The sequence below is a fragment of the Balaenoptera ricei genome, chromosome 4, assembly GCF_028023285.1.
Source record: "Balaenoptera ricei isolate mBalRic1 chromosome 4, mBalRic1.hap2, whole genome shotgun sequence".
Taxonomy (NCBI): domain Eukaryota; kingdom Metazoa; phylum Chordata; class Mammalia; order Artiodactyla; family Balaenopteridae; genus Balaenoptera; species Balaenoptera ricei.
The window spans coordinates 81,704,338-81,722,329 of NC_082642.1; the positions used below are offsets into that span (position 1 = coordinate 81,704,338).

The 17,992-nt window shown below is 39.6% G+C and overlaps 1 long non-coding RNA gene across 3 annotated transcripts in view; it reads right to left on the minus strand.

The window, feature by feature from the left end:
• Nucleotides 1-17,992, minus strand: part of LOC132364718 (uncharacterized) — a 40,300-nt gene extending 22,308 nt beyond the window's left edge. For all 3 annotated transcript variants that reach the window (XR_009502894.1, XR_009502893.1, XR_009502892.1), the window contains exons 1-2: nt 17,889-17,992; nt 17,377-17,591 (exon numbers count right to left, since the gene is read on the minus strand). This is a non-coding gene — a long non-coding RNA (uncharacterized LOC132364718). The remainder of the gene's footprint in view (nt 1-17,376; nt 17,592-17,888) is intronic.

The window sequence follows — 17,992 nt, forward strand, 5'->3', positions numbered from 1 at the left end:
AGCCCAGGCTTGCCTTTCCACAGCTGATGAGGACACCTCTCCCACCTCTTCATGCAAGACTTGTTTGTGTTTCTTTAATAGAGACTTATTCAAATGCTATGTCCAACACAGTGGAGAGGCTGGGGTGGGCAACTCAGCCTGGGGTTTAAATCTGAAGTCTATTCACTATGGCTTGTAGACCTATCACACCCATAATGTGTGTGTGCTCTTATAAGGGGCTCAAGGAAATAGTGTCAAGAGACCCACTTCATAAGTACGTTTATTATTATCTCCGCTGTTCAAGCTGCACAAAATAAATGTCTGGCGTTTCCAGAAATTGCTATCAATTCAGCAGCAGATTTTACAAGGCCAATCAATAACAGTTTCCTCCATATCCCCTCCCCCATTGTATATTTATTTGTGATCAAGCTTTCTCTTCCTCCTGTGCTTTCTAGTGCTTGTAATTGTTCCAGAATAAATAGATGATTTCATCTTTTTCCAGGAAAAAAAGAAGGGAGGAATTAAAAAAAAAAAAACCCACTATGAAAAAATCTCCTTTTTCTATCCAAAAATAAAGCTGTGTGCATATAACTGTTTGTATATGAGAGAGAGAGAGAGATTGCATTCAAGCCTGCCTGCCAGGGTAAGACCCTAAAAACATAAGCCACAATTTGTGACCTCTTTTCCTTGCACCTAAGCCATGCTGTAATAGGAAATTAGGGACTCAGAAAGCCACATAGACCCTTCTAGTCATGAATTCTTCTATCATGATGTCTTTATATCTTATAGTGTCACTAACTGTGTATCAGAGGCTCAGATCAGGCTAGAAGTTCAAAGTTCACCCGTCCATCCTCCTCTTCTTATAGGTTAAAGCACAGAGACTCAGGTCTCTTTCTTCAGAATGTGACCTTATTTGGAGATAAGGTCTTTATAGAGGTCACCAAGTGAAAATGAGATCATTAGGGTGGTCCCTAATCCAAAATGACTGTTGTCCCTATAAAAAGGAGAAATTTGGATACTGAGAGACACACACACACAGGCAGAACGCCAGGTGATGATGGAGGCAGAAATCAAGAAGATACTTCTTCAAGCCAAGGAACACCAAGGACTGCCAGCAAATCACCGGAGGCTAGGAGAGAGGCATGGAACAGATTCTCCCACATTGCTCTCAGAAAGAACATCTTGATCTCAGACTTCTAGCCTCCAGAACTATGAGACAACAAATTACTGTTGTTTAAGCTACCCAGTTTGTGGTACTTTGTTTTGATGACCCTAGCAAACTCATACACTCTTCTTCCTCAACAGCGATTGTTCAGAAGGCCCAGGACTACCGAATCCAGAGCTGAAAGTCAGAAAAATATTAGAACTATATATTAGAACTATATAGAGGCTCTTGATAACCCTACTCCAAATAAATAAAGCATCAGGAAAGAGGGCAAGGATGCACATGGAGAAAACCTATCTCCAGCTTCTCAGACCAGACAAACTTTCTGCAACTGTGGTAAAGCGTTAAGTCATGCTACAACTTGTTCTATGATGGGATAAAGTTCACATTATTTTTCTTCAAGGTAGAATATAAAAGTAAAGAAAACTCAGGAGCAAAAACTAGTGCTATAGGTTCACAAGACCTACTTCACTTATCTCTTCCTAGGGACACAGGAAGACTGTATTTCCCACTCTCCTTTGCAACTACAATGGACCATGTGACTAGTTCTGACCAATGGACAATAAGTAGAAGTGACATAAGTAAAAGAATAGAAAAATGTATGTAAGTCTTCCATGCTTTCTCTTCCCTTGCCATGGAGACCCTAGAAGTCATATGTTAAGAGAGGTGTGATGCAAAATTAAACTAGATTAAATCCTTAAGTCACTGATTGAAAGAGAGCTGCCTTGGAGGACCCTCCAGCCTTCAACGAAGCTTCTGTAAGAAAGAAATAGATGTTTTTGAGATTTGGGGAAAGTAATCTAACCTGTCACTTTGGCCTAACTCAGCTGATGTTGGCCTTCACCTTTGCAATCAGTATTTGACTAGCATATTATTCAAAAAAGAATAAGCCTTTTGAAAAATATGAACTTGAAATTTCTCACATTTCTTGTTGCTTAGTAAACAGCCAGCGGTAGAGCAACCCATCCCAACAATGTCCATGTGATCCCCTCCAAAAACACAGACCCTGGGTCCCACAATAAAGGAAACTCCTTTTCAGCATCCCTGCCTACTCCTCCAGCAGGAGCTTGGACCCTTACAGGAAAAGGGGCATTTCCTACCGCACAAGGCAGCCACTCTTGGCACAGTTCTGGTTGTTAGAAATGTATTCCTTAAGAAATCTATAATCATAATCAGACTCTCTGTTTCCACCTATTGACCTTAGTTCTACCCTCCAGAGCTCTGGAATAACAAAGAACAAGTCCATCCTTCTCCCAAACTTCTGTCCCCCAGGCTGATGTTTTAATCAAAGCAGATTTCTTTCCAGAAGCCTTGTTAATCAAGCTATCACTAATAAGTCAAATCCCAACAGAATGTAAACCAAAGTACTGTCCCAATTATTTTGTTGTGTTAGGATTTTATGATATCAAAAAATATTTCAAATACATGGAATTCCACCTGGGGCCTAACATTCTTTCAGTTACAGAAAGATTTGCATCATAGCAAGATTTGTTTTATGGGGATTTAACCTGCCTATCGTTCTGCTGAGTGCCTAAGTAGGAATGTGGGAAATAGTTTTCTATCACCATAAGCTCAGAAAAAAATGTCAGTGAAATGCAGGCAAGTAGATTATGATTGCATCGACAGCTCTATTCATAAGCTAATATGCTGTCTAGCCTATTCCTGACTGCTGTCCCCCATAGGGTCTTGTAAGCACACCACCAAGGAGTTTGTTGAATCTGGCAAATTGATACACTGGGCTTGTTTGACTTCCCATTTCTAAGAATGATCATTAGGTATTTTAACAATATGTAAGTGTGCTTAGAACGCCTAATGGGGCATTAGGTATGTAAATAAGTGATTCAATTGAGAACTGTAGTGTTAACACAGACAAAACTCCACTCTCCTTTTTATTAATAATGGATTCCCTTCATGTTTTAAGTGGAAAATTTTAAACATGCATAGACAGGTGAGATATCTCAGTCCTGTAATTCATGTTTGATCATCAGGACTCCTATAAGAGAGATAATACACATTTTTTCTTGAAGGACTAAAGGACTAAATCAACATGAGGGCTAAAAAACCACAGGAGAAAATGGAACCTTATTAGTAAACAATTTTTTTTTTACATTTCAGATTAGAATATCTAGTATTGGCTTGGCTGGGGGAAACACTTTTATATACTCCTTGTGGGAGCATAAATTGAGACAATCGTTCTGAAAGGTAATTTGGCAAATATATCAAAAGCCTTTAAAGTGTGTATACCCTTTGACCCAGACCCAATGTTTTCACTTCTAGGAATTTACTCTAAGGAAATAATAATGGGTATATGCAAAGATTCATTTACAAAGATGCTTATTGTGATGTTATTTACAATAGAAGTAATTGGAAAAAAAACAACTAGTCAACAAAGGGAAATTGGTTTTTTGAAAAACATGATACATCCGTTTGTACAATGTGCAGGCCTTAAAAATGTGTTATAGAGGGATTATTAATAAGAAAAAATGTTCATAATATACTGTTAAGATAAAAAATAGTTTCAAAACAGTATTTTTAGGATATCGATTTTGCTAACACTTTTTAATCAAACACATTAAAAACATCAAAATTTAACAATGCTTATCTCAGAAGGTTGGGATTGTGGGTGGTTTTTATTTCCTTCTTTATCTCTCCTGAATTTTTCTAAATGCTTATAATGAACACATAATACATTTGATGTACAAAAATGTTATAATGAGTTGAATCTTACATGTAAAAGATTTTAATTTTTTAAGATGCTGTGGTGACTAGGAAATCAGGCATATCTTTCCTACTGGATTAACTCTCAATACTAAGTGAACCTTTCTTTGGCATCTCTAACTAGTATAGAGCCAAACATTCTCTATCTTTTAAAGCAAGTTTGAAAACCAAAAGACAATTCCACCATTTGCCAAGATACCCAACTCAATTCAATTTGAAATAAAGATATTTGTGGAATTTTTAAAGCTGGGAAAAAAAATATGAGTATCATCACCCAAGAGCATTGGATGTAGAGTCAGAACTCCTGGGATTGAGTTCTAACTCTGACATTAGCTGGTGACTTTGAACAAGTCTGTACTCCTTCCATGGGACTCTCAGACTGGGACTATATAGAGAGATTGATATTTTTTAATTAAGGGATATGAAAGATCAATATATCCAAAATACCACCAAGGTAGTCTCATGTTAAATATTGCATTTGCTTTAGCCATCTCTAGCCTAGAATCTCAATAACTAACAACCAATCATGGCTGGAATGACGCAAAGGAAAGAAACTGATTTTCTTTTCTTTTTCAGCTTTTTGTTTGTTGTGTGTAAAGTAAGACATAAACTCATGCACAAAGTGCATAGGTCATAAATGTACAGCTTAACAAATTATTGCAAAGTAAATCCCTGTGTAAACTCCATCCAAGTGAAGACATAGAACACGCCACACCCCAGAAGACTTGCATGTGCCCCTTCCCAATCATACCTGCTCTCTCCCCCCAGAGTCACTGCTCTCCTGACATTACCGTGATCATTTCCTTAATTTGCTGTATAGTTTTACCACCTAAGCATGCATCTCTGAACAATATAGTTTACTTGAGTTATTTTTCAAATTTATATAAATGGAATCATAGAGAAAAAAATATTATGATAAAGGATGCAAAAAAATTGTAAAGCATAATGTATGCAAAAGTGAATGACATTATTATCAGTAATCTTATTATATGGGGATGTAGGCATTGAATTTCAACCCTCCATAGCAGGTGGTTGGTCTCACAATTTTGGCCCTGAGTCATTTCCAGTCAGGCCTAGACTGCCTCATCCTTCCCGATGGTCAACGCAAACTCATGTTCAGGGGCCCATCAGAGCTCTGTGTTTGTGACTTCTTATGCCACCTGGATGGAAAAGTACTCGCCTGAGGCTGAAGGGGTCTGTAAATACCTGCTTTGTTCATAAAATTAGCAGGCTTCCCTCTGTTGAGTGAGTCCCCCAGCTATTATCAAGGCTCTAAGGTCACATCTAGTTAATCGCTGGCTAGAAATCGATACACAGAGAGCGATGGTTTATGATAAGGGCTTATAATAAGCAAGTTCAAGTTCAAGAGACTGGCTGTCTTCTTGCTTTTAGATGCTGAAAAGAGGCTGCTAATCCCCTTTCCTGTTGGGAAAAAAAAAAATCACCCCATTCATGTTGCTACCTAAATCAAGAACTATTTAATATATTTTTTATAGGTCCCCTTCCTATTTTTGGCCAATTCATTGTGTCCTTAGGCTCAGCTGTTCAAATGCCACCTAGAATATTTTTCAATACCAAGGAAATGCATCAACTTATTCTCTGGTGTCACAAGACCTAAGGGTTACAGCCACCTTTGTCCCAGTTCTGAGACATTCCCAGTGCTCTTTGATGTTAGCAGCTACCTTGTGAACCGACCCATGGGGCTCCCAGTGCCTAAGGCTCAGTATCACTGTGGGTTTCCCAGCTGGCATTTGGCCAATGCTTGCCATTCCTTCTGTGCAACCACCCATGCATGTGCGCATGTGCACATGCATGTGTGAATGTGTGGGTGTGTTCAAGCGTGTGTAGGCATACTATCTGCTCATTCCACAAGTAGACAGCATTGCTGTCCACTGTAGCAATAACAATAAGAATGCCTTTCATGTAGCAAATACTGGGTGAATAAGTGAACAAGTGAGCAATGCTTCACCTGGCTTTCTACCCCAACATTCCTCCTCTTGTCACAACTGAGGCTACTTGAATTCCACCTTCAGGCTTAACACTGTACCATTCTTAGGACCAATTTAGGGCTTAGTCAAGTAGAATTTCAGGAGCCTTAGTTTAGGTCTCCAAGAGACTCAGAATCTAGTGATCTGGCCAATCCTTCCACAGTGATGTCAAGTCCATATCTGGATTACTGCCTTGTTCCTCTCCCATACCCCCCCGTGTGCACTCCAGTTTTAATATCCAGAATGCCTGCTTCCTATCCCAGACCTGTGCTAACCATCTCTACTACAATGAGAGACTGAATGTCCCCCTCCTGAATCCCAGTAGCTAAGACCCTGCTTCCTAACCTCTTACAATGCCCAGACCCTGAACCAGCATGTGACATTGTCTCATCATTGGCTGACTTTCTGCTGGAAACTCCTCTTCTCCCTGGTACTCCCTGATTCTGAACAATAGCTACCCCATACCATACTCTCCAGGTGCCATATCTATATACTGGAATCCCTCACTCCACTGGCAAATGGGTCTGCTTCCAACTCTCCATGATGGACATCTCTAATCTCCAGTTCTACTCTTCTCCTGATCTGCCATGTCCATTGCCTACTGAAAGGCCTTTCAATTTTTGAATTAAAAATAACAATAAATATTGAAAGTAAGACACTATCAAAGTAAGCAAATAAGCAAAAAGAAAACGACCATAATCTAACCAAAAACCTTGTTAAAATCTTAGTGCAAATGGAGATATATACCATGTGCATGGATTGGAAGACTCAGTATAGTTAAGATATCAATTCTTTATGAACTGATATATAGAATTAATCAAATTCCAATCAAAATCCTAGCAAGGTTTTTTTTTTTGGTCGATACAAAGGAGCTGATTCTAAAGTTTATATAGAAAAGTGAAGGAACTAGAATAACCAAAACAAAATTGAAAAAGAAGAATAAGATTGGAGGATTCTCCCTACCTAATTTCAAGATCTATGATAAAGTAATCAGACAGTGTGGTTTTGGCAAAAGAAGAGACACAGAGTTCACTGGAACAGAATACAGAGTTCGTAAATAGACTCACACAAGCATAGTCAGTTGATATTTTACACAGACACAAAAACAATTTAATTTATTATCAAAAAGTCATGCTGGGACCACTGAAGATCTATATGCAAGTATATGAACCACTTCAACCTAACTCTCACACATTCTAGAAAAAAATTAACTTAAAATGGATCTCAGATATAAAGATAAAATTTAAAACTATAAGACTTTTAAAAGTGAAATAAGAGAAAATCTTCATGACCTAAAGTTAGGCAAAAATGTCTTAGTTATGACACAAAAAACACAATACATAAAAGAAAAAAATGATAAGCTGATCAGACTTCATAAAAATTAAAAACTTTGTCTCTATGAAAGATAATATTAAGAGAATGAAAAGACAAGGTAAATGCTGGGAGAATGTAGTTGCAAATCACACATCTGACAAAGGACTTATAACAAGAATATATAAGGAACTCTCAAAACTCAATCAAAAGAAAACACACAGTCTGATTTTTCAAATGGACACTAGACTTGAATAGACACTTTATCAGAGGACCTACTGATGGCAAATAAACACATAAAGAGATGTTCACTTCATTAGCCATTATGAAATGAAAATGAAAACCATGATGAGAGAACACTGCACACCTATTACAATGACTAAAATAGAAAAAAAAAAAAGGAAAAAACCTTGTCAATACTAAGTGCTGGCAAGAATGCAGAGTAACTGGTATTCTCATACATTGCTGGTGAGAAAGTATAAACATAAAACCATCTGTAAACAGTTTGGTAGGTTTTTAGAAAGTAAAAATTGTACACAAAAGTTTATAGCTCTATTCATAGTATCCTCAAAGTAAAAAAAAAAAGAAAAAAATCAGTGTTCTTCAACAGATGAATGAGTAAACAGCTGTGGTACAGCCATACAATGGAATACTACTCACAATAAAAAGAAAGGAACTATTAGTGCCATATCACAAAGGCATTACACCAAGTGAAAGAAGTAAGTTTTTAAATTATATACTGTATGATCCCATTTTTATGACATTCTGGAAGCCAAGCTATAGCAACAGAGAACACATTAGTGGTTGCCAGGGACTTGGAGTTAACGCAAAAGGGCAGCACAAGGATTTTTTTTGAAGTGATAGATCTGGCTGTCCTGATTGTTGTGGTGGTTAGCCAAATTTATACATAGTTAAAACTCATAAAACTGTACATTACAGTATGTTGATTTAAAAACTAAAATTAAAAGTAAGTCTTAGAAAATGGATTAGAGACCTAAATGTAAGACCGGACACTATAAAACTCTTAGAGGAAAACATAGGAAGAACACTCTTTGACATAAACCACAGCAAGATCTTTTTTGATCCACTTCCTAGAAAAATGGAAATAAAAACAAAAATAAACAAATGGGACCTAATGAAACTTAAAAGATTTTGCACAGCAAAGGAAACCATAAACAAGACGAAAACACAACCCTCAAAATGGGAGAAAATATTTGCAAACGCATCAACGGACAAAGGATTAATCTCCAAAATATGTAAACAGCTCATGCAGTTCAATATTAAAAAAACAAACAACCCAATCCAAAAATGGGCAGAAGAGCTAAATAGACATTTCTCCAAAGAAGACATACAGATGGCCAAGAAGCACATGAAAAGCTGCTCAACATCACTAATTATTAGAGAAATGCAAATCAAAACTACAATGACGTATCACCTCACACCACTTAGAATGGGCATCATCAGAAAATCTACAAACAACAAATGCTGGAGAGGGTGTGGAGAAAAGGGAACCCTCTTGCACTGTTGGTGGGAATGTCAATTGATACAGCCACTATGGAGAAGAGTATGGAGGTTCCTTAAAAAACTAAAAATAGAATTACCATATGATCCAGCAATCCCACTACTGGGCATATACCCAGAGAAAACCATAATTCAAAAAGACACATGCACCCCAATGTTCATTGCAGCACTATTTACAATAGCCAGGACGTGGAAGCAACCTAAATGCCCATCGACAGACGAATGGATAAAGAAGATGTGGTATATATGTACAATGGAATATTACTCAGCCATAAAAAGGAAAGAAATTGGGTCATTTGCAGAGACGTGGATGGATCTAGACACTGTCATACAGAGTGAAGTAAGTCAGAAAGAGAAAAAGAAATATCATATATTAACACATATATGTGTAACGTAGAAAAATGGTACAGATGAACCAGTTTGCAGGGTAGAAGTAGAGACACAGATGTAGAGAACAAATGTACGGACACCAAGGGGGGAAAGCGGTGGGGGGTGGGGGTGGGGGTATGATGAATTGGGAGATTGGGATTGACATGTATACACTGATGTGTATAAAATTGATGACTAATAAGAACCTGCTGTATAAAAAAATAAATAAAATAAAATTCAAAAGTTCAAAAAAAAAAAAGTCTTAGCACACTCCACCTGAATCTTTTCCTATAGTTGTGTATATTAATAGAATCATTCTGTATTAGATAATACTGTATAACCCATTTTGATTTTAAAATGTTGTAAATAGCTTTCAATATAATTAAATATGTATCTAAATATCAATTTTAATGGTTGGGCTGTGTTCCACTGAATGGATATAACACTTAATATGTAAGCAGTTCCATGCTGTTGGAAGTTTGGATTGTCTCTGATTTTGCAGTATTAGAAATGATGCTGTGTACACAAAAATAAACTCAAAATGGATTAGAGACCTAAATGTAAGGCCAGACACTATAAAACTCTTAGAGGAAAACATAAGCAGAACACTCTATGACATAAATCACAGCAAGATCCTTTTTGACCCACCTCCTAGAGAAATGGAAATAAAAACAAAAATAAACAAATGGGACCTAATGAAACTTCAAAGCTTTTGCACAGCAAAAGAAACCATAAACAAGACAAAAAGACAACCCTCAGAATGGGAGAAAATATTTGCAAATGAAGCAACTGGCAAAGGATTAATCTCCAAAATATATAAACAGCTCATGCAGCTCAATATCAAAAAAACAAACAACCCAATCCAAAAATGGGCAAAAGACCTAAATAGACATTTCTCCAAAGAAGATATACAGATTGCCAACAAACACATGAAAGGATGTTCAACATCACTAATCATTAGAGAAATGCAAATCAAAACTACAATGAGGTATCACCTCACACCAGTCAGAATGGCCATCATCAAAAAATCTACAAACAGTAAATGCTGGAGAGGGTGTGGAGAAAAGGGAACCTTCTTGCACTGTTGGTGGGAAGGTAAATTGATACAGCCCCTATGGAGAACAGTATGGAGGTTCCTCAAAAAACTAAAAATAGAACTACCATACGACCCAGCAATCCCACTACTGGGCATATACCCAGAGAAAACTGTAATTCAAAAAGAGTCATGTACCACAATGTTCATTGCAGCACTATTTACAATAGCCAGGTCATGGAAGCAACCTAAGTGTCCATCGACAGATGAATGGATAAAGAAGATGTGGCACATATATACAATGGAATATTACTCAGCCATAAAAAGAAATGAAATTGAGTTATTTGTAGTGAGGTGGATGGACCTATAGACTGTCATACAGAGTGAAGTAAGTCAGAAAGAGAAAAACAAATACCGTATGCTAGCTAACACGTATATATGGAATCTAAAAAAAAAAAAAAAGGTTCTGAAGAACCTAGGGGCAGGACAAGAATAAAGACGCAGACGGAGAGAATGGACTTGAGGACACGGGGAGAGAGAAGGGTAAGCTGGGACAAAGTGAGAGAGTGGCATGGACATATATACACTACCAAATGTAAAATAGATAGCTAGTGGGAAGAAGCCGCATAGCACAGGGAGATCAGCTCGGTGCTTTGTGTCCACCTAGAGGGGTGGAATAAGGAGGGTGGGAGGGAGACACAAGAAGGTGGAGATATGGGGATATATGTATATGTATAGCTGATTCACTTTGTTATACAGCAGAAACTAACACACCATTGTAAAGCAATTATACTCCAATAAAGATGTTAAAAAAAAAGAAAAAAAATGCACAGCAAGAAAAGTTAAAGTCAATAATCAAATACTAGATTTGGAGAAAAATATAATAAAAATATAACTTAATAGTTATAATATATATAATATATAGCTATTAAGATAGCTATTATATATAATAAAGATATCTTTCAAACTGACAAGGAGAAAATAACTCAAAAAAAATAGGCAAAAAGTATTAAAGTCAACTTAGAGAACAGCAAATCAAATACCATCATTTCCCTCCCCCCATAAAAAAGAAAACCACACAAAAATATGTACAAATTCACTCATAGGGATATGAAAAATCAAGTAGTAGGTATTACTTTATACCAAACAGCCTTGCAAAAACTATAAAGCTCCTAATATCTATTGTTGGTGGAATACAGGGGAAAGAGGACTCGTGTATTGTTAGTAGAACTGGAAATTGTGACAACCTTTTTGGGAAGGCAATCTGATAGTCTTATTAAAATTAAAAATACATACACATAAAAAAAAAAAGAAATGATGCTGTGATAATCACTCTTGTAGCTAAATATTTGCACGAATCCTTAATTATACTTTAGATATATTTTTAGAAGTAGACTTGCTGGGTCAATGTATGGACTTTTTAAAGATCTTTGAAGAGACAAAGGTGCCCATTTCCCCATATGCTCCCCTGTAACCTCGCTCCCATTCTATTATATTATGTGGATTTAAAACTTCTTCAAAGTATTCGTACATATGTTGTATTCATCTTTGAACAACAAAACAACCCACAGAGTCTGGCACATTGCCTGGTACATAAAAGGCACTATGTAATGCTTGTATCTGTTTGTTGACAAGAATAAATGAATAAATTAATGACCCAGGTTCTTCTTTGGCAATAAATTTCCTATTCATCGTCAAATACTTTAGAGTTATTTCATGCAACAATCATTAATTCAGCACCTAGAGCTGTGATCCCATTTTCTTAATCAAATCTCAACAACAAAATTTTTTGAGCTTTCCTCATTTATTATTTATTTATTTGTATTTTGTATCTACATACTCTTGTCGATCTATATATTAAAGAATAATAAAGTTTGATTTCTTGCTTATCTTGGATTAGAAATAAGCATAAATGAAGTTCTAATACTTTCTTCCCACTCTCCAAAAGATTGTTGTTTACATCCCCCAAGGCTGCGCACATTTGCAGATCACTGCCCTAAGGAGCCCGAACGCCATGGAGTATACAGTGATGGATGACACAGTCCTGTTCTTGGGTTCACAGCAGTCAGGAACAAATGCCATGAGAACTTCACAGATATCAGAGTGTCTTGTGAAAGCAGAGAAGGGAGAGATCTCTTCCTATTGGGGAAGAACTGGGAGTCTTTAAGGAAGAGGGAGCCCTGGAGGTTATGAAGCATACAAAGAGTTCTGTGCTTTATACCCTGAGGAAGCCCCTCTTTGTACATGTTCTACTTTGACCTCAGCAACTTTACAGGGTGGGAGGGTGGGGGAAGGCTGTTGAATGAGGAAGAGTCAGTACACCTGCCATGTATGGCTGTTGGTGGGTTTTTCTTTGGGCCTCTTTTGTTCCTGTTTGTCTCACATATATTTTCCTACCGCCCTCGGAAAATAGTGACACACATTTCAGTGGCACTTCAGGACACAGTGCCAGAAGAGTGTGGGGAGGAAGAGCCCCTGGGCAGAGATGGTCAATCTTTCAAAGGCTAATGTCCAATGCAGCTTCATTATTTTCCTATTTTTAAATATAAGAACCACACCTTCCAGAGCAATAACAAGGACAGGTGACTTCTCAAGACCTTTTTCACATCACTAACTCTGAGAGGCCCAAGAATAACTTTAAATGCATGTAAACTCTAGATGCGTAGGACTCTTTGAGTGTTCCCGGAATATGGCTCAGACCCTGACACCACACTGCCTAACAGCTTTAATGAATCTCTCCTGTCTACAGAATAAAATCTCAAATTCTCCATGGGGCCATTCAAGACCCTTCAAATTCTGGCCCTCACCTGGATACCTGCTACTTTTTTTTTTTTTTTTTTTTTTTTTAACCTGCTACTTTTTCAATCTCCCACCAGACACATCAAACCATATGCTCCTCCCTGAACATACTGGATTTATCCCCTATGAAAGCTCAGCCAATTCTCTACCTTCCTGCACGTCTAAGTCCCGCTTACCTTCCTGTCTCAGTTCAGAATCACCATCTCTGTCTGGGAGGTCTCCCCACTCCCATCTGCTACCTTCCCAGGCAGACTCAAGCTCATTCTCCTTTGATCTCCTATTATCATTCATTTTTGTTTCTCTTTCTTAACCTGCCTTGGAATAAAGTCAGCTGTGTCTCTTCCTGTCTCTTACCTAAGACTAAAAGCTCTCTGAAGTTAGGGTAAAATGTTGAATTCTCTCTTTCTGCTGCCCAGCATCTCACACCAATGAAAAGGCAGGACTGCCAACCTGCCTTGGTAAACTAAGGCAATCCTCACCTCATTTAGGAAGCCATTGAAATTTCCCTAAATTCCAGAGATTTGCCTCAGGCTGGAAGAAGGACACGTTAGGCAGGATAAGAAGGTTTCAAAGTTTTGTTTTGACCTCTTATATTTGACAATCCTGCGGAACTTTCAAGTGGCGATGTCCAGGAGGTGTTGTTTGAATATACCTGGCTGGATCCAAGAAAAGGTAACAATTCAGTACTCATTAGCATGCAGATGATAATAAAAGTGATGAGTATCTGTAAGTTTTCCCAGACAAGGTATAAAGTGAGAAGAGAAGTGAACTAAAGACAGAACATTAAGGAATACCACTATTTTATAAGCAGGGGAGAAAGTGCCCACAAAGGAGAGCAAGACACTATAATCAAAAAGATACAAAGAAAACCAGGAATTTGAAAGTTTCAAAGAAGAAGGAAGTAGGAAACTGGAGAATGATATGTAAGTCTGGTAAAATAAGGACTTCGGTAGTTAGAAAGTCCTTCCTGATCTTAACGAAAGCAGTTTCCATTATGATTAAGTTACAAATCGATATTAAGCCAGAAAGAGAACAACCCTTTCCAAAACTTGAATAAAAATGGAAGAAGAGAGAGAAGACAGTAGTTTGGGGGCATAGAGCCCATGAGGTAAGTTTGTTTTGTTCTCTGTTATTATGAAAGAAATGTGAGCAAGTTTATCAGCTAAAGGAAAGAAATCAATGGGAAAAAATATGGAAGATATAAGAGAAAGAGAGACTTGAGCAACACATAAAAAGGATTATACACCATGACCAAGCGGGATATATCCCAGGGATGGAAAGTTGGTTCGACATATGAAAATCAATGCACCATATTAATAGAATAAAGAACAAAAAAGGTGGGCTTCCCTGGTGGCGCAGTGGTTGAGAATCTGCCTGCTAATGCAGGGGACACGGGTTCGAGCCCTGGTCTGGGAGGATCCCACATGCCGTGGAGCAGCTGGGCCCGTGAGCCACAATTACTGAGCCTGCGCGTCTGGAGCCTGTGCTCCACAACAAGAGAGGCCACGATAGTGAGAGGCCAGCGCACTGCGATGAGGAGTGGCCCCCGCTTGCCACAACTGGAGAAAGCCCTCGCACAGAAACGAAGACCCAACACAGCCAAAAATAAATTAATTAATTAATTAATTTTTAAAAAAAAATTAAAAAAAAAAAAGAGCAAAAAAGGTGATCATTTCAAAATACACAGAAAAAGCATTTAACAAAATCCAACACAATTTCCTGATTTAAAAAAAAAAAACAACAACAACAACATTCAACAAGCTAGGAATAGAAGCTGCCTGAGAATAAACAAAAGAAGGAAGCTGGGATTTGTGAAGACTTTCTGTGCATGGCATCTGGCCCTCTGTCAGGCACAGCATGTTCTTTTCCTTTCAGCACCTCTGTCCTTTCCACGAGAGGCCTAAGAAGATGACATGGCCAGTAAACCCTCCAAACAGACATGTCTGTAGGGTCCCTCAGGGCAGCACATGACCCATTTTCAACATCACTGGCCAAAGTGCAAAGAGGTCAAGTACTGCAAATACTTGTGATTAGGAGGAGTCTTTCCTCCAAAACTTGCCATGAGATAGTTCTGCAAAATATACACTTTGGATCAGAGTGATTGATGGCAACTGAGAATTCAAACACAAGCAATACAGCCCAGTGTCCTCCACGATCCCAGCAGTAGGGGAATTGTGTCACCATCTTGACAATATCTGAGAGACCTTCTCCCATAACTAAGGCTAGGAGGGAGGGGCAGGGCAAATTCCAGTCTGGTGCCCCTTCCAGCTCACTGCTGAATATGCAGACAGCTCAGGTTCGGCCACCTCTACCACCCCGATTACTCCTCCGCTGTGCCAGTGGATAAGACAAAAAGTGTAATGTAGAGGAACACTCAGAACTGTCTTTAAGCATGTTTAAGCACACACTGATGTCTCCAGGCAAAGTGGCCTCATATAGTGTAGTTGACTGAATAATGGCCACCCAGAAATACTAAGTCCTAATGCCTGGAATTTATAAATGTTACCTTTTTGGGAAAAGAGTCTTTGCAGATGTAATTAAATTAAGCATACTGAGATGAGATTACCCTGGATTATCCGTGAGGGCCTTAAATGCCATCACAAGTGTCCTTATAAGAGAAAGGCAAAGGAAGATAATGCAGACACACAGAAGAAAGGCCATACAAAGACTGAGCAGAGAGAGATTCAACCAACAAGTCCAGGATTACGACCAGCAGGAGCTGTAAGAAGCAAGGGAGAGGTTCTCCCCTAGAGCCTCCTGAAGAATCATGGTCCTGCCGATACCTTGATTTGAGACTTCTGACCTCCAGAATTGTGAAAGGATACGTTTCTGATGTTAAGTCACCCAAGTTATGGTAATTTGTTAAGGAAGCCCTGGGGAACTAATACACCTGACAACACTGTTCTCTGTACTCTCATCGGTCCAAACTGTATACATTTGACCTTGAACCTACGGAAAGTAAAAGCTAGCCAGAGTCTATGGGCCTCTCACCTCAACTCATCCTTTCAGAAGGTTCTTCAATAATCCACTTTCTAGTAATTACTGCCCCACCTCCTCCCTAGACACCATCTTTACAGGAAAAGAAATAGTTAACTGGTTCTTGTAACTCTTAATGGAAACTTACATTCAAGTGTAAGAAAAACACCCAATGTGGAGACGAAACAGGTAGACTGCATCCTGATCTGCCACTTACTGTGTAGCTTTGGTCTTGAGTAGTTCATTTTAACTCTAGTTTACTCAACTGAAAGATGGCAGTAAGAATTCCTACCCCCATAGAATGACTTTTTGTGAAAATCAATCAAATAAGCAAATGCCATGTCTTCATCTGGGTTGTCTAGGGAGAAATACGCAAAGCAAAGCTTACATGTAGCTTACATGCTGATGCTTTCCTGAGGGGTTGTAATCTCAGGGTAGCAAGAGGTGAAAAGAGAAGTGAGGCAGAAAGGAGGGGAAACAAGTCCACGAAGGTGAGCACCACACTGGCCACAGCATCGCCAGATCATGCGGCCAGTGCTATTTGGTGAGACGTCCTTGGGTAGGACAGATAGAACCTCTGCTAGGCGTCCATTGTTGGGGCAAGGAGGGGACAGCGGAAGGGTGAGAGTAAAACAGTTACCAGTCTCTAGACGGTCAAACTTCACCCCATGGAGAACGAGCTTTCCTGGATTTCCAGGTGGTATCGCCCCATTCCTCTGGGCAGCCACTGGGGATCCAAGATCTGACTCATCATCTACATCTAGACACCATGAGAGGAGACAAGCTTACATGGTCCTGTCTGGTGGGTCCCGGGCACTGGAGCTGCGACAGTGGGGGGGTCCCATGCACTGAGTGTGGGGAGGTCATGTCCAAGCTCAGGCCCAGCCTGACAGGGTGAGGGTGTCTGAGAAAACTGGTGGAGGTAGGACACACAGGGTCTCTTCCCTGAGTATGTGGAGGGCCCAGGGGGAACAGGTGGGGCCACGCAAATGGGGCAAAACATAAACAGAGTCCAGTGCTTCATGTGAAACAGATTTGAAAAATGTCAACTGCTCTAGAAATATTACTTTATTTTTATCGCCTTCCTTTAATTTTAACCTTTATTGTCTTGAGTAGTTTTAAGGGAATGACCACCATTCTCTTAGGCACACCCACACGTCATTTGTTTGTATGTGGCTTGTCTCAACTTCAAGTACAGGAAGCAAATCTAATAAAAGACTTGGTGAGAAATTAGTTCTCACTTAGGCAATAGGGCAACTGATGGTGCAGGACAGAGCCAACTAGGGTTTGACCCATGTTGTCCTAGGGTTCCCTGGGAAGAGACTCCAAGATCTGGGAAGCAAGGAGTCTATTGGGAATGAGAAGGAAGCAGGATTGGATAGAAGGAGAGGATTGGACAGCAGATAAGGTTGGTCTAAAACTGGCTTGGCCCTTCAGAATTGTCCTCAGTCGAGGCAAAGGGCCAGGACTTTGTACCCCACATTGAATGTGAACTGTCCCCGGGGTGGGAGTATTACCTTGAGTAAGGCAGCTCCCTTTGGCCTAGGACGATTCCTGGGAAGAGACTCAGCTGTGATCCAGGAGCATTGAGTGGCAGGAATGAGCACCTTGGTTCTGAAGGGGGGTCAGGCAGGTGCATCACGGCATCCGTGACAAACGTACTTCCGGAGAGGTGAGGAGATGGAAACGTTGACCTTTTCCCGCAACTTGGATTTCTTTTGTGGACTGACTCCTTTTGCAAGGAAAACTATGACCACTCTCTTCATAAAGAAAGGAGACTTTCACTCCCAGATCCCAGGTCCCATTTAAGGGTGTGGATTAGGCACTTTCAGGTTTTTCGACATCCCTTATTTACACCCCACCTCCATCTCCAGCCCCACTAGTGCCGCCACACACACACACCAAGGAGTAGGGGCAGGAGGTTGATGGCCTCTGGACCACGTGCTCCAGTGGGCAGGCTCTCTGAGCCACCATGGCTGCTCACGGCCCCAAGCAGGGGTGATTGGGCCTTGGCCTGTTCTCTCCTCACCTCTTGCCTCCTTGCTGCAAGTGTCTTCTAGGGGTGGGTCTGGCTCTTCAGCTCTCCCTTGTCCAGCTTCTCTCTCTGTGGCTGGGTGAGCAAGTCAGGTGACC